Raw genomic sequence first — 23,576 nt, 5'->3', positions numbered from 1 at the left:
AAAAAAAAAAAAAAAAACATTTCTGAGAACAGAACTACCCCTTCCTATATAGAATATAAGGTCAAAAGATTAATTATTTGAGGGTGCCTGTGATCAGATTTATGCAATCTTTAGTTATTTTACTTCCATTACATATTTTATCTTGTTCCAAATCTACTTGAGTCTGAAGTGAAGATGCTAAAGGAGATTTTATGGTTTTCATCGAAACATGTAACATTTTCTGCCTTCATTATTTTTCTTCCAAATTTGTCCAATTTATCGTATCTTGCTGATCTCAATCCACTTACGCTTTAGGCATTTTTGACAGTGCTTTTTTTAAAAAATATATTATTATTCTACTAAATTGTTCGCTGGAATGACTGAATTTTAGCCCAGGATATAAAATAGTATTAACTGAATTACTTCAGATGAGCAATTAGAGCATATGTCTGCATCTAAAACTAGAAATCTTTGAGGTCAGATTTAATATTGAAATAAAACAAGCACATGAACAAAGGAAAATGGATTTTGTTTTTATATAAGTATTTATGCAGTTTTCTTTTTAAATATTTTTAATATCTCTACTACCAAGAACAGAGGGGTAGAAAGTTAAATTCAGACAAAAGTAAGTATAACTTGGTGGAAATAAAATAAGCACTTGAGTGAGAGGTAATTGGATGTATTTTTCTATTCTAGCACTAATTCTATGGCCAGGTTTCACTGGGCCAAAATCCAGATGTCTGCAGATCTCCACTCCTTCTGGAGGTTCTAGGGGAGAATTCATTTCTTTCTTCCAGCTTCAGTTGGCTGTCAGCATTTCTTTGTTTATGGCACATATTCCTATCTCTTCCCCTGTCTTCACGTCTCCCTCTCTTTTTCTTTGTGTTTATGGAGTCCACTTCTTTAAAGGAATTTGTGATGGAATTTTGGATCCACCTGGATAATCCAGGAATATCTCTTCACCTCAAGATCCTTAAGTTAATCAAACCTACAAAGACTTCTTTTTCAGATAAGATAATATTTACAGGTTCCAAATAATAGGACTTGCTATCTTTGGTGCTCTGGTAGCATAGTGGCTAAGGCACTTGACTGCTAACCAGAAGGCTGGCGGTTCAAACCCACCAGCCACTCCTCGGAAGGAAGGTTGGGCAATCCTACTTCCGTAGTGATACTGCCTTGGAAACCCAAGGAGGGGTCACTATGAGTCAGGGCTGACTCGACGGCACATAACAACAACATAACAATCTTTGATGCCACTATTCAGCCCACTGAAAATGGCTTCACTGCTGAATTATACCAAACATTTAAAGGAAAATTGAAACCAGTTATTCACAGATTCTTCCAAAAAGTAAATAAATAAATAAGAGTTGGGAACACTTTCCAGTATTACCCTGATACTAAAACTAGACAAAAACAACAAAAGAAAACTACAGACCAATGTTCTTTATGAATATAAAAACAAAAATCCTTAACAAAATATTAGTAAGCCAAATATAGGTATATATTAAAGCTTTAAACATTATGACCAAGTTGAATTTACCTTAGGAATGCATATTTGGTTAAACATCCCAAAATTAATTAATGTAATGAACCATATTAATAGAATAAAAGACAAATAGCAGATAATGTTCTCAATAGATGTAGAAAAAGGAATTGATGCATTTTAACCCCTGATGATTTGCTAGACTCAGACTAGAAGGAGCTGCCTCAGTGTAATAAAGAACATCTATGAAAAATCTATCTATAATATCATACTTAACAGTGAGAGACTGAATGCTTTCTCAAGATCAGGAACAACATAAATATATCCACTTTTGCCACTTCCTTTCAACATCATACTGAAAGTTCTAACCAGTGCACATAAGCAAGAAAAATACATAAAAGGCATCTAAATCAGAAAGGAAGAAATAAAAATATCTCCATTTGTAGGTGACATGATGTTCTACATAGAAAATCCTAAGGTTGTTGTTGTTATGTGCCGTCGAGTCAGCCCTGACTCATAGCGACCCCTCCTTGGGTTTCCGAGGCAGTGTCACTACGAAAGTAGGATTGCCCAATCTACTAAAAAACAGTTAGAACTCATAAATGAGTTCAACAAGTTTGCAGAATACAAGATTGTTATTCAAAAATCAATTGAATTTCTATCCCCTTGTTGTTGTTATTTGCCATTGAGTTGGCCTGACTCATAGGGATTCCTTCTTGGGTTTCCAAGGCAGTATCACTACAGAAGTAGATTGCCCAACCTACCTTCTGAGGAGTGGCTGGTGGGTTCGAACTGCCAGCCTTCTGGTTACAAGTCAAGTGTCTTAGGCACTATGATACCAGAGCTCCTGAACAATGAACCACTTAAACAAGAAATTAAGGAAACAAATATAAGAGTATTATGAAGTATAAAATATTTAGGAATAAACTTAATGAAAGAAATCTAGACACCAAAATGGGAAAAAAAAAATTGTTGAAAGAGTTAAAGATTATCTAAATAAATGGATAATTATCTCATGTTCTTGGATTAGAAGGATTAAATATGTTAAAATGGGATTACTACCCAAAGCAATCTAAAGATTCAATGTAATCCCTGTCAAAATTCCAACTACCTATTTTTTTTTTTTTTTTGGCAGAAATGGAAGAGCTGGTCCTAAAATTCATACAGAATTGCAGAGGACTTCAAATAGCCAAAACAATCTTAGAAAAATGAATAGGCTGGAGGACTAAAACATCTCAAGTTGAAAATATACCCCAAAATTATAGTAACTAAGACAGAATTATGCTAGGATAAGGAGAGACATAAAGATTAATATAATAGAATTGAGAGTCTAGAAATAAACCTATTTATGGTTCATTGATTTTTTAAATTGTGATGAAAATATTTACAGCAAAATATACACTAAATGAAGAGGTAAATCGATTTTTTATAAGCATTCCAAGACTCTTTCCAAGTTGGAAAGAATAGTCTGTCCAACGTGTACATCACTTTATATACAAATTAACTCAAATAGATCATATACCTAAATGTAAGAACTAAAACTATACCTGCAGAATAAAACATAGGAGTTATTCTTTATAACCCTGGGTTCAGCAATGGTTTCATAGATATGACACGAAAAGCTCAAACCAAATAATGATAATAAATAAGAGAGAGAGATTGGGCTATACCAAAATTGAAAATGTCTGTGCTTCAAAGAATACCATTAAGAAAACGAAAAGATACTCCACAGAAAGGGAGAAAATATTTCCAAATCATATATCTGGTAAGGGACTTATCCTATATATATATATATATATATATATATGTAAATTCTTATAACTCAATAAAAAGAATTCTAAAATGACAAATATTTGAATAAAAATATCTTCAAAGAAGATGTACAAATGAGCAACAAGCACATGAAAAGATACTTAACATCTTTAGTTTTTATGGGAATGCAGATCAAAACCTCAATGAGAGATATTTTCACTTCCACTAGCATGACCATAATAAAAAAGTTGAACAATAACAAGTGTTGGTGAGGATGAGGAGAAATTAGAAATCCTTTATTGTTGCTGGATCCCATACATCACTAGCTGAAAAGTTATTCAGTCACTTTTGAAAATAGTTTTACAATTTCTCATTAAACTTAGGGTTACCAAATGACCCATTAAATCCTAGATATATACCTAAGAAAATGGAAAACATATAAAATTTATAATAGCCAAAAAGTGGAAAAAATGATAAATGAATGAATAAATAAAATGTTATAGCCATACTATGGAATAGTGTTTGGGCATAAAAAAGAAGAAAGTAATGATACGTGCTTCAACATGAAAAAACTTTGCCAACATTGTGCTAAGGGAAAGTAACTAGACACAAAGGACCACATATTTTATTATTCAGTTTCTATGCAATGCCCATTTTAACATATTTAATCCTTCTAATCCAAGAACAACTCTATAGAGACAAAAAGTTCATGTTTGGTTGCTGGGGTAGGGGAGTATGAGGAGGACTGAGAGGTAGATATTGACTGTTAATGGATATAGGCTTTCTTTTTGGGGTGATGAAAAAGTTCTTTAATTAAATAGTCATGATATTTGCACAGATCTGTGACTTTACAAAGTCAATTAATTGTACTTTGAAAAGGTGTATTTTATAATATGAGAAGTATATCACAATAAAGTTGTTAATTTAAAAATAGTGAGCAAGTTGGTATTAGTACAGCCTGGTATTAGTACACTAAGAGACACACAGACTAGAGGAGCAGAATTGAGAACCCAGAAGTAGACTCATCGACCTATGGCCAGCTGATCTTTGACAAAAGGTTGAAATCCATTAAATGGGCAAGAGATAGTCTCTTTCACTAATGGTGCTAGTAAAACTGTATATCCATTTGCAGAAAAAATGAAACTAGATCCATACCTCACACCATACACAAAAATGAACTCCAGATGGATTAAAGACTTAAATGTAAAACCTAAAATATAAAGTAAATCAAAGAAAAAATAGGGAAAAACTTAGGGGCCCTAATTTAAGGCATAAATAGACTATCAAGCATAACACAAGATGCACAAATAGCAGAGAATAAACTAGATGATTGGGACCTTCTAAAAATAAAATTCTTATGGTCATCAGAAGACTTCTCCAAAGGAGTAAAAAGAGAACCGACAGAATGGGAAAAAACATTTGTGAATGACATATTGGACAAAGGACCTATCTCTAAAATTTGTAGGAAATTCCAACACCTCAACATCAAAAAGACAAATAATCTAATTCAAAATGGGCAGAAGACATGGACAAATAAATACTTCACCAAAGACGATATTCAGGCAGCCAACAAACACATGAAGAAATGTTTGTGATCATTAGCCATTAGAGATATACGAATCAAAACAACCATGAGATACCCTCTCACCCTAGTGTTAATAGCAAAGTTCAACAAGACAGAAAATAAGAAATACTGGCAAAGATGTGGAGAGAATGAAACTCATACACTCACTGCTGGTAGGACTATAAAATGATACAACCACTGTGGAAATCAGTATGACAATTCCTTAAAAAGCTGGAAATAGAAATACTATTTGATCCAGCAATCAAATATTGCTAGGTACATATCCTAAAGAAGTGAGAGGCAGGACATCAATAGATACATGCACACCCATGTTCAATGCAGCACTATTCACAATACCAAAGAGCTGGAAGCAACCTAAGTGCCCACCAACCAAGGAATGGGTAAACAAACTGTGCTATATACACACAATGGAATACTATGCAACCCTAAAGAATAATGTAGAATCTGCAAAACACCACATAGCATGGATAAACTTGGAGGACATTATGCTGAGTGAAATAAGTCAATCACAGAAGGACAGATATCGTATTAGTCCATTATTGTAAAAAGTCAAGGAAAAGTTTATACATGGAAGGAATCATTCTGTGTTGGTTACCAGGAATGAGAAGGGAGGGAGGCTAAATTCCTTGATGGGTTAAAAATATATGTATCTATATATATCTTTATACCATATACCAAAGAGTATGAGGGAGAGGGAAAGAGGAAGTTTCTATTTGTGGGACATTGAGCAATGATGATTGAATATTTTGGGAAATGATAGCAATAATGTTGGCACAACATGAAAAATGTCATTAATGTCCCTGAGCTCTAAATGGGGAAGTTGTTATGTTGGCAAGTGTTTTGTTGTGTATATTGTCACCATAACAAAAGTAACAAACAAACAAAAAAATAATAAAATAAAAATAGTGAGCAAAGAAATTGGTAAGCCAAGTGCCTAAAGTATTTGACTGCTATCCAGAAGGTTGGAGCTTCAAACCCATCAGCCACTCTGTGGAAGGAAGCCTGGGAAATCTACTTCCATGAAGATTTACCACCTCAGAAACCCAAACGGGATCACTATGAGTCAGAATTAATGACAGTGAGTTGTGTTTTTTTTTTTTAATTAATTAATATCATCTTCAAGATTTATACACTTTAGAATTTTATTTTGTTTTAGACCAGTCAGATATGACAGATGTTATGAGGCTAATATGCCAAGAGAAATGCCATAGCTAAAGGAGGGATTTGTAATTACTGTATAATAAAAGGTTTGAAAGATTTATTATCTCAGCTAAAGATAGCAAATGGGTGTTGACTCATAGTCTACTCTGATTAACTGAAGTGCTTTACCTAGAACACTTAGATTCTGAGGCAACATCTGGGAGTGTTAGATGTTTTGTTAGATTTAGTGATGTCTGCTATAGTCAAAAGGATTTCTGGTGGTGTAGTAGGTAAGGCTTTTGGCTGCTAACCAGAAAGTCAGTGGTTCAAACCCTCCAGCTTATCTGTGAGATGAGGATGAGGCAGTCTGCTATACGTTATGATTTACAGCCTTGGAAACCCAATGGGGTTTGCTTTGAGTCACAATTTACTTGATAGCAGTGGATTTGGAACTCTGGTGGTAGACATTTGGCTACTAACCAGAAGGTCAGTGATTCAAACCCAACAGCTGCTCTTCAGGAGGAAAATGAGGCAGTCTACTTCCCGTAAAAATTTACAGCCTTGGAAACTCAATGGAGGTTACTGTGAGATGGAATTGACTCAATGGCAGTTGTTTTTTTTTTTTTTTTTTTTTTTTTTAATGGTCCAGGAAATGGGAATTTATAGAACTCAAAATGAAATTGATAGCTAAGATAAAAATAGCTAAATTTTTAAAATTTGTCCTATGTGTGAAACATTTTTCACTCAAATCCCACAGCAAAACTACGAGTTTGGCACTACTGTTCTTGCATGATGGGTAAAGTGAAGAATTGTGAAAGTAAATAATTTGCCTAAGGTTACTTTCTAATGCTGGAGCATAGTAGTTCAGAGATTCAAGTGATTTGGCTGCTGATTCTTATTTCTGTCCACTATGTAACAGTGCTTCTATTTAATGACTCAGAAATAAAGAAGGGTAGAGGCAAAGCATTGTTTCCTTGGACATTAAGCTAGTTTTATCTGTGTATTCAGAGTGGTGCAGCTGAGTGACACAGATTTGGCTCGAGATATGAATCACAGAGGCTTAGATCTTCAAATTAAGATCCTGGTATGGAGGAGTAAAGATGGAGACTTCACAATCCTTAGATGATTACAGAAATGTAAAACTGCATAAACAGAAATAATAATAGTCATTTATAGAGTGGTTTGTAGTAATTTCAGAAACTAGAAAGTATTATCTTAATATTGAGCCAACACTTGCTCAAGCAGAAGTTTTGTTGGTCCTTCCCTGCCACTGTTTATGGCCAGGTATAAACTTTGCTTGCTGAAAGTGAGGAAGACTTGGAACACTTATTAATGAAGATTAAAGACTACAGTCTGCAGCATGGATTACACCTCAATATATAAAAAAAAAATCATGAATCCTTACAACTGGACCAATAAGCGGCATCATGATAGATGGAGAAAAGATTGACATTGTCAAGGACTTCATACTATTTGGTTCTGCAATCAATGCCAATGAAAGCAGCAGTCAAGACATCAAAAGACATGCTTCATTGTGCAAATATGTTACAAAAGACCTCTTAGAAGTGCTGAAGAGCAATGATAATCCCCTTGAAGACTAAGATGTACCCAACCCAAGCCATGTTATTTTCCATCACCTCATATGCATGTGAGAGCTGGACAGTGAATAAGGAAAACTGAAGAAGAGTTGATGCTCTTTGAGTTGTAGTGTTGGCAAAGAATGCTGAAAGTACCATGGACTGCTAAAAGAACTAACAAATCTTTCCTGGAGGAAGTGCAGCTAGAATGCTCCTTGAAAGTGAGTATGGCCAGACTTCGTTGCACCTACTTTGGTCGTGTCAGAAGGGACCATTCTCTGAAGGAGGATGTCATGCTTGGTAGAATGGAGGGTCAATGAAAGAAGGGAAGGCCCTCCACATGGATTGACACAGTGGTTGCAGCGATGGACTCAGATATAGTAGGCATCATGAGGCTGGCACAGCACAGGACCAGGCCATTCTGTTGTACATAAGGTCAGAGATGACTTGATGGCACATAACAATAACAACAACAATGGCCAGGCTTGGAATTGGTTTGAATGTGTTGTTCTATCTAAAATTACCAGACAAGTTGAACTTGGGGTGGGACTGGTAGAGGTAGAAGAAAATTATATAAAATGCAAAATTAAAAGAGGAAGAATCACAAAGCTACAAGTGACCACCCTTGAATAATAAAGCCAGCCACAAAAGATCACAAATTGTATAATTCCATTTACATGAATAGCCAGCACAGGCAAATCTTTAGAGAAGTAAAATAGATTAGTGGAGCACTGGTAGCATAGTGCCTAAAGCACTTGACTTCTAATCAGAAGGCTGGCAGTTCAATCCCACCAGCCACACCTTGGAAGGAAGATTGGGCAATCTACTTCTGTCGTGATACCACCTCGGAAACCCAAGCAGGGGCCGCTATGAGTCAAGTCTGAGTCGACAGCATGTAACAACAACAACAGGCTTTGAAAGGGCATGGGGGCTGGGAATGGTTTGTGATTCTATGGGTATGGGGTGTCACTTTGAGGTGACAAAAATGTTCTAAACTTACAGTGTGGTTAAAGTTACACAACTCTATGAATATAAAGAAACTTTTGAGTCATACAATATAAATGATTAATTTTATGGGATAAATATAAACATTTTTTTAAAAATTGTGCATGTTGTTGTTGTTATGTGCCATCAAGTCAGAACTTTTTAAATAAGAACATAATGCTCAAGGGTGACAATCTACTTTTGGAGCTAAACTCTTACTTACTATCAAGATGGCTTCAGGGAATTATTTTGATTCAAGGTTTGAAGATTAAGCCAGGGCAATAGGTTTAGGAACTCTTCCATTCTCAATAGGTGCAGTAAATCTGGATTCTTTAAGAGTTTTCAGTCTGTTTCAAATTTCTCTCCCTTTCTATCAACATCTATCTGTTGTGTCTTTAATCAGAATGTTTGGTAGTGGTAGCTATACACCATCTAGTTCTGATCTCCAGTTAGAGGAGCAAGTTGTTCATATTGAAGGGCAGAGAGTTTAAGTCAATAGGAATAAAACAACTAAAACAGAAGTAATGAGAGTGTTGACACAATATGAAGAATGTCACCAAGGTCACTGATAGTGACTCAAATTGTTGAATGAAAGCAGGTTTTGCTGAATATATTGTTGTTAGATGTCATCGAGTTGTCTTTGACTCACAGCGACCTTATGCACAGCAGAACGAAACACCACCCAGTCCCACACCAGCTCCACGATCCCTGCTATACTTGGCCCCATTGCCACAGCGACTCTGTCAATCCATCTCCTTAAGGGCCTTCCCCTTCTTTGTCGACCCTCTACCTTACCAAGCATGACATCCTTCTCCAGAGAATGGTCCCCTCTGACAACATGACCAAAGTAGGTGAGACGAAGTCTGGTCATTCTTACCTCCAAGGAGCATTCTGGCTGCATTTCCTCCAGGACAGACCTGTTAGTTCTTTTAGCAGTCCATGGTACTTTCAGCATTCTTTGCCAGCAACACAACTCAAAAGCATCAACTCTTCTTCTTCAATCCTCCTTCATTGTCCAGCTCTCACATGCATATGAGGCGATTGAAAATATCATGGCTTGTGTCAGGCACACCTTAGTCCTAAAGGAGACATTTTTGCTCCTCAGCACTTGAAAGAGGTCCTTTGCAGCTGACTTGCCCAGTGCTATACACTGTCTTATGTCCTGACTGCTGCTTCCACTGGTATCAATTGTGGAACCAAGCAAGTGAAATCTTTGACAACTTCAATCTTTTCTCCATTTATCATGATGTTGCTTATAGGTCCAGTTGTGAGAATTTTTGTTTTCTTTATATTGAGATGTAATCCATACTGCAGACTGGATTCTTCAATCTTCATCAGTAAGTGTGTCAAGTCATCCTCACTTTCAGCAAGCAAAGTTTTATCGTCTGCATATCTCAGGTTGTTAATGATTCCTCCTTCAATCCTGATGCCATGTTCTACTTCATACAGTCCAGCTTCTCGGATTATTTGCACAGTATATAGATTGAATAACTATGGGGAAAGGACACAGCCCTGACACACTGCCTTCTTGATTTTAAACCATGCAGTGTCCCCTTGTTCTGTTCGAATAACAGGCTCCTGGTCAATGTGCAGGTTCCTCATGAGTACAATTAAGTGTTCTGGAATTCCCATTCCTATCAATGTTATCCACAATTTGTTATGATCTACACAATCAAATGCTTTTGCATAGTCAATAAAACACAAGTAAACATATTCCTGGTATTCTTTACTTTGAGCCAAGATCCATCTGACATCAGCAATGATATTCCTTGTTGCATGTCCTCTTCTGAATCCAGCCTGCACCTTTGGAAGTTCTCTGTCAATATACTGCTGCAACCATTTTTGAAATATCTTCAGTAAGATTTTACTTAAGTGTGATATTAATGATACTGTTCAATATTGTTGCTGATTATATTTTCACCAAAATAAAATTAATAATTACAATGCAAGGAAGAGGGAAAGAGATTCATTGCTTGTGGAGCACTGAGCTTCTGTTAAAGGTGATGGAAAACAATTAGAAATGGATAGTGGTAATGATTGCACATGATGAATGTAATTACTATCACCGAATTGTACATGTAAAATTTATTAAAATGGCAGAATTTTTGTTCTATATGTACTTACCACAATTTAAAAAAAGAATATAAAAATTATATGTAAGCATTTAAAAGCATGCTGAATATCAACAATTAGAATATTTATCTGAGATGTTGGTGTCACTAAGAGAAGCCTTATCATTGCATGCAAAACATCTATTTCTAAAGAATCTCATTAATTGATAACTCAGAAGCAGTGTTTAAATATTTGTCACGTTAATATGTTTCAGTTTTATCTTTGGAAATTGGATTTGGTTTTGTGGTTAACATTCAATACATTATCATTTTTCTCATATACAAGATAGAGAAATAGGTTCCTGGATAGCTTCTACATAGCATGTCAAGTTTTAAGAAATGGACTAAAAGTGTTAAGAATGGACTTTCTTTCTCTGCAACTCTATATATTTCTATGTTATTATAATCAATCCTCAATATAACTGTTTCATGTAAGATGTATAATTGAGTTTTACAAACTTTAATATTTATTGTGATGGTTCTTTGATCATATTTTATGTTGACACACTACAATGTGCTTGTATATGTAATGGGGTGGGGTACAAGGAGACTTTATAGTCCCTTCTGTATCACTTCTAGGAAAATAAATCTCAAAGAAAATAAATTCAACTGTTTCACAATAATTTCAATGACATTTATTCCCCTAACAAATCAGGGAAAACTAGGTATATGGTAGAGGTTGATGTTACTGCTTTTTTTTTTTTTTTCCTTGTATTTCCTTTCCTTTTCTTTTCCCTCCAATTCTTTGCTTCACCTGAACTAATAGCTGTTCTTACTTCCTATATACCACACAAGACCATCTGCTTTTGCTAAGTTGCCAGGCAGGTCTGCTGAAAACAGCTACTGTTTCAAACCCATTTGTGAACGCTCAGAACATAGCAACACTTATTTTAAATAGGCTTAGACCATTTGTTTCTTCACAGATGGTTCATAAATCTGTAATACGTTTAGAACCAAACAAGCTCTGCTGACCACAAATGGTACTGGCTTCTGTGTTCCTGTAAGTTCTAAAAGATCCATGTGATACTTAAAACTATATATGGAGACATCTGAAAATAAATTTGATATGATGTGGCCCAGTTGTTTGCCTTCTATATAGAGAAATGCATATAAAGTACAAATACAAAGGTAATTGTTTAGCAAACATTTTATTTCATAGGGTAAGTGTATCTAAAAAATAAATAAATAATTATGTTGCTTTCTGTCACGGATTAAATTGTGTCCCCCCAAAATATGTATCAACTTGCCTGGGCCAGAATTCTCAGTGGCTTGGCAGTTATGTAATAATGCAATTTGGCAGTTTTGTAACAATGTAATTATTCCTCCTAAGGGTAGGATGCAACACCTCAGTCATGTCTTAGCCCTGATCAGATGTACAGGAATATGTGGAGTTCCTCTGGGGTGTAGCCTGCCTCATCTTTTATCTTACAGAAGGAGAGCATACTGGGCAGAGAAGGAAAGGAACTTAGTAGCACCAGAAAGAAGAGCCAAGAACAGAGCATGTCCTTTGGACCCAGAGTGCCTCTGCTAAAAGCCTCTTAGATCCAGGAGAAGATAGATAGATGCCAAGATAGATGAAGATCTCCAAGAGACACTGGATCCACAGATGTTGAAAGAAGACAAAAACTTTTCCCCAGAGCCAGAAGAGAAAGAAAGCCTTCTCCTAGAACTGGCACTTGGAATCTGAACTTCTAACATCCTAAAATGGGAGCTCTGGTGGTGTAGTACCTAAGGCATTTGACTGCTAACCAGAGGCTAGTGGTCCAAACCACCAGCCACTCCTCAGAAGGATGATTGGTCAATCTACTTGGGCAATCTCTACTGATGGGTAGAGATACCACATCAGAAAACCAAGGAAGGGTCACTATAAGTAGAATCAGCTCCACAGCAGTGAGCTTTTTTTTTTTTTTTTTTGCCTCCTACTTGACTACTAACCAGAAGGTTGATGGTTCAAACCCACCAGCTACTCCTAGGAAGGAAGATTGGGCCATCTACTTCCACAGAGATACTGCCTCAGAAACCCAAGGGAGGGGGTCGCTATGAGTTGGAGACAACTCAATGGCTCATGACAACACTAACAAACCTTAAGAAAACAAATTTCTGTTTGTTAAAGTCATCCACTTATGTCTGTTATAGCAGCACTAGATAATGGTGTGGTAGATACAAAGGCTTTTTTTGTAATAGAAATTCTATTTCCAAGCGTAGAGGTCTTTAGGCCATTTTATAACTTATTTTGGGGATAGAATTCATTGATTGACATGCTATCCAATCATGGCTACATTAGTTTACTTAAGGAGAATTTAATGCACAGCTCCTTTTTTCTATTTTTTGGTAGCAACATTAAAAACAACAAGCAGGTATGAATTTTGCATAGGGAGGTTTCATATTTTAATGTTATATGCTTAATAGTTATAATTTTATAATTATCTCTTTTTATTTCCCAGAGACAGGAAGAATGATTAATTTTATAGTGAGTGTTAGGGGACTTACAGTCTATTAAGAATTCCACTGAGGGTCTCAGAGAACACTGATGCATATTTCTAATTCTCCATCATGTTTCTGATAATCTTCTCTGGTTTTTCAACCTAAATGTCCAAATATAAGCTACTTTAATTTCTTATTGCATACAATGTTATGCTTATTCTTTAAATCAATGACCAAGTAATTATTATTTCTAAGCCTATAATTTAACCAGGAGCTCTAGTAGTGTAGTGCCTAAGGCACTTGACTTTTAACCAGAAGGCTGGCGGTTCAAACCCACCAGCTACTCCTCGGAAGGAAGGTTGGACAATCTACTTCCGTAGTGATACTGCCTCGGAAACCCAAGGAGGGGTTGCTATGAATCGGGTCTGACTCGAGAGCACACAGCCACAACAACAACAATTTAACCAATTCTAGTTTTTTAAAAAATGAAATGAATCAGCTATGCAAAAGAAGACTTTCAATAAAAATATATAATTCATTTTCTCACATGATTCTGTAATTTAGGGCTAATTCCATACCCTTGTCAAGTAGTGTTTAGAAAATATATGTCATTCTGTTTCTAGGCATTTTTCAACTCTAAGCTTGGGTCAGAGATGCAGTACCCAAACTACTTTATGCCACTTTTTTCCTTATTTATTTCAACTGTTTCCTGACCGTTGGTTTGCACTGTTTTATGTCAATGCCCTTCATTTCTAAAGGTGATGTCATTTGTAGTATTGCTAGCCTTGTGTATATAAACAAGTGACCTTCAGCTCTTTTAACTTGGATTATATTTATCATCAATTCCCTAATTCAAAAATATGAATGTAATTTTCAGAGCTATTGCTATTGAACATTTTTACTGTATATAGATCCACTCCAGATCACACTGAAGCTGCCTATAAATCACATCACCAGTCTACCTCCCAGATTCGAACTGGAGTATGTGATTGTAATCATTTACCTGGCTCTTATAATTGTTGTCCTCAACTTATAAAACAAAACAAACAAACAACAACAACAACAAAACCATGGAGAATGTCACTAATACAAAACTGTTAGCCAGTAGACCTTATACTTGTTTGTACAGAAAGTACAGTTTGTATCCTCCTGGTTTATTTTATTGTTGCTGTTTTAGCCTTTAATATTCTCAGTAGGCTCTAATACTTTATGCCATTGTCAGGATTAAGACATAGGCAAAGACAAGGAAAAAGGCCAGAGGAAAGACAAACAGATAAGATATAATTAGAAGGGAAAGGGAAAAGGAAGAATGAGTAGATGGAACAAGAAAAGAATATACTTCAAGATATTTATCACTCTTCTGTATCTGTGTCTATATGGGATTTTGACTGCCCTTAAAAATGCAAAGTATCTTTGAGAAAATGTAATATATTTGAAAATACAACATGTGTTTTCAAAATTCTTGTTCTGAATATAAATATTCATATTTGGTTAATAGTTTTTTTTCATTGAATACTAAAAATACAGAATATTATAATAATTGTAGTGAAGTATACAAAGATATATAACATGTTTCCTATCCTCCAGTAACTGAAATTTATCTGAGGAGTGAATGTGATCAGCTACAGTATAGGCAGAATTCTCTATAAATCACGAGTGAATTTTATCCCACTACTGTATGATTGTGCTTCCAAACTTTTTCAGTTATTACATAAATAAATAATAACTCCAAAATGTCCTATATTAAAATAGAAGCTTTTAATTAGTAAAATAAATATATATTCTATTTATGTTATATATTTACAATACTAAAACCAAATAAGTTATTAGAGAAAATAATACATATTGAATTTATATAAAACTTCTCAATAGTCTTTATAGTTATTTAGTTGATGATATCTTCAAATCTTTTTAATACTTCTTTCAAAAAGTGAAGCCTAATTCTTCTTCTCTTGAGTATAGCCTGTATTTAATTATTTATATTTAATGCGTAGAACATTCCAAAAATAGAACATAGCAGATGGTATATAACACTCCAGACTAGATCATGAAAGGCATTGTATCCTGCTCTAGACTCTCCCTGTTAGATCACTTGCTGTAGGGGAAGTCAGCTGCCAATGTCATGAGGACACTCACAACACGCCTCTTGAAAGACCCACATGGCAAGGAACTGAGGCCTCCTTCCAACCTCTAGAAAGGAAGTAGGCCTCTGCAAACAGCTGTGTGAGTCAGCCATTTATTTAGAAAGTGAATACTCTAGCTCCAGTCAAACATTTAGGTGATAGGAACCTCATCTGACATCCTGACTAAAACATCATGGGAGACTCAGAGCCACAATCACCTTTCAATTCCTAGCCCAAACAAAATGTGAAATAATAAATCTTTATTGTTTTAAAGCCACCAAGTTTGGAGTTAATTTGTTAAGCAGAAATAGGTACTGAATAAATAAATTGTTAATGATAATCTTCATTAATTCTTGATAGACTTCAATAACAAATAATGTTGGCTGAGTTACTGATAAAAATATAATCTTTACTGCCATTCACATATTTTCAATAGTACATTCTGAACATGAATGTTTATTCCATTTCTTTCATTGACAGATTTACATTGCTGATTTGTATGTGTGTGTGAAAATGTAAACAGATTTCAAATTCAATTGATTTTTTTTTTAAAAGTTGTTGTTAGCTGCTGTCTAGTCAGTTCAGATTCACAGACCCTGTGTACAACAGAACAAAACACTGGCCGGTTCTGTGCCATCCTCACAACCATTGTTATATTTGAGCTCATTGTTGTAGCCACTGTGTCAACTAGTCTCATTCAGGGTCTTCCTCTTTTCACTGACCCTCTACTTTCCAAAGCATGATGTCTTCTCCAGATACTGGTCCCTCCTGGTAAGAAGCATCAGGCGGTCCTTATTCCAAGACCAATTTGTCCATTCATCTGGTGGTCCATGGTACACAGTATTCTTTAGCAACATCATAATACAAATGCATCAATTATTCTTTGGTCTTCCTTATTCATTGTCCAGCTTTCACATACATATGAGGCTATTGAAAGAAAATACCATGGCTTGGGTCAGGTGCACCACAGGTCTCAAGGTGACATCTTTGCTTTTTTAAACTTTTGTAGCAGATTTGTCCAATGCAATATGTTCTCTGATTTATTAACTTCTTCTCCCATGGGTGTTGATTGTAATGGGAGCTCTGGTGGCATAGTGCCTAAGGCATATGACTGCTAACCAGAAGGCCGGCTGTTCAAACCCACCAGCCACTCCTCAGAAGGAAGGTTGGCCAATCTACTTCCATAGAGATACCGCCTCAGAAACCCAAAGAGGGGTTGCTATGAGTTGGATCTGACTCAACATCAGTGAGTTTGTGTTGATTGTGTTGTTGTGTTGTTATGTGCCATCGAGTTGGACCCAACTCATAGCGACCCCTCCTTGGGTTTCCAAAGCAGTATCACTATGGAAGTAGATTGCCCAACCTTCCTTCCGAGGAGTGGCTGGTGTATTTGAACCACCAGCCTTCTGTTGGCAGTCAAGTGCCTTGGGCACTATGCTACTAGAGCTCCCATGTCGATTGTAGTAACAAGTAAAATGAAATCCTTGAAAACTTCAACCTTTTCTCCATTAATCATGTGTTGTTTACTGGTCTAGTTGTGATTGCTTTTGTTTTCTTTATGTTGAGGTGTAATCTATACTGAAGGCTATAGTCCTGATCTTCATCAGTGTTTCAAGACCTCATCACTTTCAGCAAGCAAGTTTGTATCATCTGCATATTGCAGGTTGTTAATGAATCTTTCTCCAATTCTGATCCTTCTTCTTCACATAGCCCAGCTTCTCAGATTATTTTCTGAGAATGTAGATTGAATAAAACAACACAACACATTGCCATCAAGTTGGATCCAACTCATAGCAACCACTCCTTGGGTTTCCAAGGCAGTATCACTACGGAAGTAGATTGCCCTACCTTCCTTCTGAGGAGTGGGTGGTGGGTTTGAACCACCAGCCTTCTGGTTATCAGTCAAATGCCTTAGGCACTACACCACCAAGTATGGTGAAAGGATACAACTTTAGCATACAGCTTTCCTGATTTTAAACCTCATACTATTCTCTTCTATTCAAATGACTGCCTCTTTCATTATGTACCATTTCCTCATGAATATAATTAAGTGTTCTGGAATTCCATTCTTCACAATTGCATGGGGCAGCATCCTCTGACCTCCTGTAACTTCATGAGGGTAGACAGAACCACCATTAGCAGCATCAGTCCAAGGCAGACTCCTATTAAGCAGAAGTCAGACTTGCCACCACCCTCAAACCTTTTCACCAGTTCTGACACCAACCATCACTCCCCTGCCACTCACTACTTCTCTTTGAATATTCATTGCAATGGTCATACAGAACTCACAGACAATACTCATGACTTTGCCACCACCCTCAAACCTTTTCACTGTTCTGACACCAACCATCACTCCCCTGGCACTCACTACTTCTCTTTGAATATTCATTGCAATGGTCATACAGAACTCACAGACAATACTCATGACTATAAGGTTTTTTAGGTAAGCAACAGGCTACAGTTCAGGTTCAGGAATGCTCAGGATACAATTCTTTTATCAGGACAGCCTTCTCTCAGCAATGCCTGCAAGCACATTTCTCTTTGGCCCTTGGCTTCTTGGCCTGGCCTCTGCCCTGCTTGGACAAGGGTAACAAAGATCTTTTAGCTCTGCCTATAGTTACACTTTCAACTGTGAAGGAACTGTTTCAAGTGCTGAGGAGCAAGGATATCTCCTTGAGGACTAAGGTGCGCCTGACACAAGCAATGATATTTCCAATCGCCTCGTATGCGTGTGAGAGCTGGACGATGAATAAGGAAGACCGAAGAAGAGTTGATGCTTTTGAGTTGTGGTGCTGGCAGAGAATGCTGAAAGCACCATAGACTGCTAAAAGAACTAACAGATCTGTCCTGGAGGAAGTGCAGCCAGAATGCTCCTTGGAAGCAAGAATGGCCAGACTTCGTCTCACCTATTTTGGTCATGTTGTAAGAAGGGGCCATTCCCTGGAGAAGGATGTCATGCTTGGTAGGGTGGAGAGTCGATGAAAGAGGGGGAGGCCTTCAACGAGATGGATTGACACGGTGGCTGTGATGATGGGCTCAAGTATAGCAGGGATTGTGGGGCTGGCGCGGGATTGGGCAGTGTTTCATTCTGCTGTGCATGGGGTTGCTATGAGTCAGAAATGACTCAATGGCACTTAACAACAACAACAACATAGCTACACTTCCCACCAGCCACTCCTCGGAAGGAAAGTTGGGCAATCTACTTCCACAGTGATACCGCCTCGCAAATCCAAGGGAGGGGTCGCTAGGAGTTGGGTCTGACTCAACGGCACTAACAACAACCACATAGGTACACTTAGGTTTACCCCACTCTGCCAGCAAGCCTCCTACCCAAAGGCACTCAACTTTCTTGTTCATTGGCTCAGCCAGCTCACCACTCTGTCTTGTGCTAGGCTCTCGCTTCTGCTGCTGCTGCTTCTGCCACTGCTGTTAACTGCCACCATCTATCTGCCATAGTCTCAGTGCATGGATCTCAGGTCCAAGGAGGTGCTCCAGTTCTGGCTCTTCTTTCTCGTGGTGGTAGTGAGATTCCCCTTTCCACCTCTTGGGATGGTTCATTTTAAGCCCAGTAGAATGACAAAACTGAGCAATCCCCACATTAGGGTTCTATATGCCTTATTTCCATGATCCCACCCCCACAAGGGCACCATGCACCTTATTTACATGACTAATAAGCTATCCAAACCCCTTTGTGGACCACAAAGCACCTCATATTTATATAGTTCCACCTAGTCATCTGGTGGGAGTCACAAAATACCATACCAAGTAACTCACCACACCACAGCAATGTTATCCATATTTGTTGTGATCCACATAGTTGAATACCTTCATATAGTCAGTAAAACACAGGTAAATAATCTTTCTAGTATTCTCTGTTTTCAGCCAAAATCCATCTGACATCAGCAATGATAACCATCATTCCATGTTCTCTTTTGAATCCAGCTTGAATTTCTGGCAGTTCCCTATCTATGTTTTGCTGCAACATTTTTTAATTGTCTTAGGGAAAATTTACTTGCATGTGATATTAATAATATCATTCAGTAATTCCCACATGCTTTTGGATCACCTTTCTTCAGAATGGGTACATTTCTCAAGCTGAAGTTGGTTGGCCAGGTTATTCTCTTCCAAATTTCTTGGCATTGATCAGTGAACACTTCCAGCATTGCATCTCTTTGTTGAACCATCTCAATTGGTATTTTGTCAGTTCCTGTAGTCTTGATTTTGGCCAATGCTTACAGTGCATCTTTGACTTTTTCCTTCAATACTGTCAGTTCTTGATTATATGCTACCTCCTGGAATGGCTAAATGGCAATCACTTCATTTTTTTTGTAGGGACTCTGTGCATTACTTCCATATTATTTTTATGCTTCTTGTATCACTTAATACTCTGCCCATATAATTATTCAGTATTGCAGTTAGAGGCTTGAATTTTTCCTTCAGTTTTTTTTTTTTTTTTTCAGCTTGAGAAATGTCAATTGTCTTCTTCCCTGTTCATTTTCTGCCTCGAGGTCTTTGCACATTTCATTATAATACTTTGTATTCCAAGTCACTCTTTGAAACCTTCCATTCAGCTCTTTTACTTCTTCATTGTTTTCATTTGCTTTAGCTACTTTATGTTAAAGAGCAAGTTTCAGAGTTTTTTCTGACATCCTTTTTGGTCTTTTATTTATTCTCTGTCTTTTTAATTTCTTTTGCCTCTTCATGTATGATATGCTGGATGTCATCCCACCATTCATCCATTCTTGGCTCATTGATTTCAGTGCATCAACTCTATTCTTAAGATGATCTCTACATTCAGGTGGGATACACTCAAGGTAGTACTTTGGTTCTTATGGACTTGTTTTAATTTTCTTCAGCTTCAACTTGAACTTGAATATAAGCAACTGAAGAGCTGTTCCACAGTCACTTCTGGCCTTGTTCGACTGATGATACTGAGTTTCTCCTTCATCTCTTTCCACAGATGTAGTCGATTTTGATTCCTGTGTATTCCATATGTCAAAGTCCACATGTATACTAAACATTTATGTTGTTGATCAAAAGTATTTCTGATGAGTAAGTGGTTTTTCTTGCAAAATTCCACCACATGCTCAACATCTTTTCTATCATCAGAGTCTTATTTTCCAACTACAGATCCTTCCTCTTTGTTTGCAACTTTCACATTCCAATCACCAATAATTTTCAGTGCATTTTGATTTCATGACTGATCAATTTCAGACTACAGAAGCTGGTAAAAATCTTGAATTCCTTTATCTTTGGTGTTAGTGTTTGGTGCATAAAATAATAGTCACATTATCCGGTCTTCTTTGTAGGTGTATCGATACTATCTTATCACTGACAGTGCTGTACTTCAGGATAGATCTTGAAGTGTTCATTTTGGATGAATGTAATGCTATTCCAATTCAATCTGTCATTATCAGCATAGTAGACTATATATTATGTTCCAATTCTAATTGGTCACTACCAGTCTATTTCAGCTCACTAATGCCTAGGATACCCATTTTTATGTGTTTCATTTCATCTCTCAGGACTTACAATTTTGCTAGATTCATACTTCATACATTCCATGTTCCAATTATTAGTGGATACTTGCAGCTGTTTCTTCTCATTTTGAGTCATGCCACATCAGCAAATTAAGGTCCTGAAAGATTTACTTTTTCCACATCATTAATGTAGACTCTACTTTGAAGGGGTCACTTTTCCTCAGTCATATTTTGAGTACATTCCAACCTGAGGGGCTCATCTTCCAGCACTATATCAGACATGTTCTGCTGCTATTCATAAGGTTTTCACTGGCAATTTTTTTCAGAAAGAAACAAACAAAAATTTTTCACTGGCAAATTTTTTTCAGAAGTACATTGCCAAATTCTCCTTCCTAGTCTGTCTTAGTCTGGAAGGAAGCTCAGCTGAAACTTGCCCACCATGGGTGATCCTGCTGATATTTTAAATACCAATGGCATAGTTTTCAGCATCACAGCAACACTCAATTCACCACAGTACAACAAACTGACAGACAATTGGTGGTGAATTTCTTATATCATTTCTTATATCATTATTTATTTCATAATAATGATGAAACTCCATTTTACAGAAGAGCAAGTACCCTTACTCTAGGTAGGATATCAATAAAAATACGTCACAACCACAAATAGATAGAAGTATCTAATGTATGTGTAGTTTGGATTTGATAGCACATACCCTAGACTGGCTGCACCTTGAGCTTTGTGTCATGTTTTTCTAGTACCTATTTTATGAATCCTTTGTCTATGATAAATAGCCACACACATTAGAACTCACTGCCTAAGTACATTTTTAAGTACATCGTTAGCCCCTCTCTATTGCCATGACTACAGAACACTGTCAGAACCTACTCCCTTCATGACCTACAAAGCCTCTTGAGTAAGTTTCTGACAAAGGAGAGCTATCAGTCTTTAGATTCTGGTAACCCCATTAGAGTCTCTAGGCACTCCCCCTGTCTATTAACAGCACACTAGACTACCACAGCACTCCAGTTCTAGAACTCAATTTTAAAAATCTTGAAGAGAGTATATTTCCTACATGAGTTTGTAAAAAGAAAATCTCTTAAATTTAGTAATGTAGAGGCAGAATAAGATACAATTAATAGCATGGTCAAATGATGCTGTATATGAGTCATAGCTTTACCCTGTAAAGACTTGGGCAACTTATTGATTTCCTCTATAAACATTTAAGGTTATAATTTTTCCTCTAATAACTACTTTAGCTGCATCCTCCAGGTTTTGGCATGTTACATTTTCATTATTATTAATTTTTTTTTTTAAATTTCCTTGTAATATTTTTCTTTGGCTCATGCATTATTTGTTGTTTAATTTAAAAATATTTGGAGTTCTCCTAAATATATTATAGATTCCTGACTTAAGTAAGTCCTTTGTGGACTGACAACATACTCTAATTTCAGTTATTGCACAATTATTAAGAATTGTTTTATACCTTAGTGTATGGTCTACTTTAGTATATATATCATATACACTTGAAAATAATGTGGATTCTGCAGTTATAGGCTGTGGCATTTCACACACACAAAAAAAAATTAAGGTGATTGATAGTGCTGCTAAGAGAATCTATGTCATTACTGATATTTTGACTAGATCTATCAATTATTATGAAAGAGGTATTAATAACTCCTACTATGTTTTTAAAATTTTCTATTTCTCATCTTAATTCTGTCAATTTTGCTTCCCTATTATTAGGCACATGTACATTAATGATTGATATTTCTTCCTGATAAATTGGTCCTTTAGTATTATGAAATGTCCTTCTTTATCTCTGGAAAACTCTGTTATAATATCTGTTTTACTGATATTAATATCAGTCTTTTTTTTTTTTTTTGGCTAGTAAGATGGTTTATTGGAGACTATGGGGCCATAATCAGAGGAATGTTCTGGGCGTCTGCTGTCTGCTGGGGTTATCTCTTACCCTTGTGGGTATTTAGGTAAAAATATGGAACCCTTCCCGAATTTGTGTGTCATCCTTGTGAAGGGGCCATGCTAATCTTCTCTGTATCGTTCCAATTTTAGTATATGTGCTACCGAAGCAAGCACAGTATCAGTCTTCTTATGCTTACTGTTTGAATGGTATATCATTTTCCATCCATTTGCTTCCAACCCATCTTTGTTTTTATATTTAATATGCATCTCTTTTAAGCTATCTTCAGCTGGAGCTTCCTTTTTCTGCTATTTTGTACTGTATATTTGAGTATATAGTTTATTAACATTGAAATTGAATACAATTATTGATTATTATTATTTTTATCTATTTTAAAAAATGTTTTATTGTGATTTTTACATATATTATATCATATATATAACCAAAAGACCAAACACTGCCATTGAGTCGGCCCCGACTCATAGCGACCCCTCCTTGGGTTTCCAAGGCAGTATCACTATGGAAGTAGATTGCCCCATCTTCCTTCCAAGGAGTGGCTTTTGCAGGTTCCAATCGCCAGCCTTCTGATTAGCAGTGAAATGCCTTAGGCACTATGCCACCAGAGCTCCTTAGTATATATATAACAAAATATTTGCCATTTCAACCTATTTTATACATACAAGTACATTCAGCAGGTAGGGTAAAAATCACCACTGTGTTTAGAAATTATTTTATTATCTGCTTTCTGTCCTCTGTTTTTCATATTCTCTCATATTTTTGTTTCTGTGTTTCTATGTCCCTGTCCTGTTTTGGATTTTCTCATTTCTTTTAAGAATTCCTTTTTAAGGTCTATTGGATTTTTACTTCAACCTCTTTGAATTATATTTTTAGTGATTTCTCTAGGGATTGCTATGTTGTTGTTGTTATGTGCCATGGAGTCGAACCCAGCTCATAGTTACCCCTTCTTGGGTTTTCAAGGCAGTATCACTACGGAAGTAGATTGCCCAACCTTCCTTC

General features: G+C 36.4%; 1 protein-coding gene and 1 non-coding gene across 2 annotated transcripts in view; one reads left to right on the top strand and one right to left on the bottom strand.

Annotated features, from left to right (window-relative positions):
- Positions 1 to 23,576, top strand: part of LRRIQ3 (leucine rich repeats and IQ motif containing 3) — a 343,148-nt gene that overhangs the window by 293,697 nt on the left and 25,875 nt on the right. The window lies entirely within an intron of this gene.
- On the bottom strand, positions 22,629 to 22,735 carry LOC122150818. Its single transcript, XR_006163872.1, has one exon. It is a non-coding gene; the product is annotated as a U6 spliceosomal RNA (small nuclear RNA).

This window comes from Orycteropus afer, unplaced genomic scaffold (assembly GCF_000298275.1).
Source record: "Orycteropus afer afer isolate SDZICR_OR568_19922 unplaced genomic scaffold, OryAfe1.0 scaffold00248, whole genome shotgun sequence".
NCBI classification, from domain to species: Eukaryota; Metazoa; Chordata; class Mammalia; order Tubulidentata; family Orycteropodidae; genus Orycteropus; species Orycteropus afer.
Note: the sequence above shows the minus strand (reverse complement) of the source record. Positions and strands in the feature narration are given on the sequence as shown.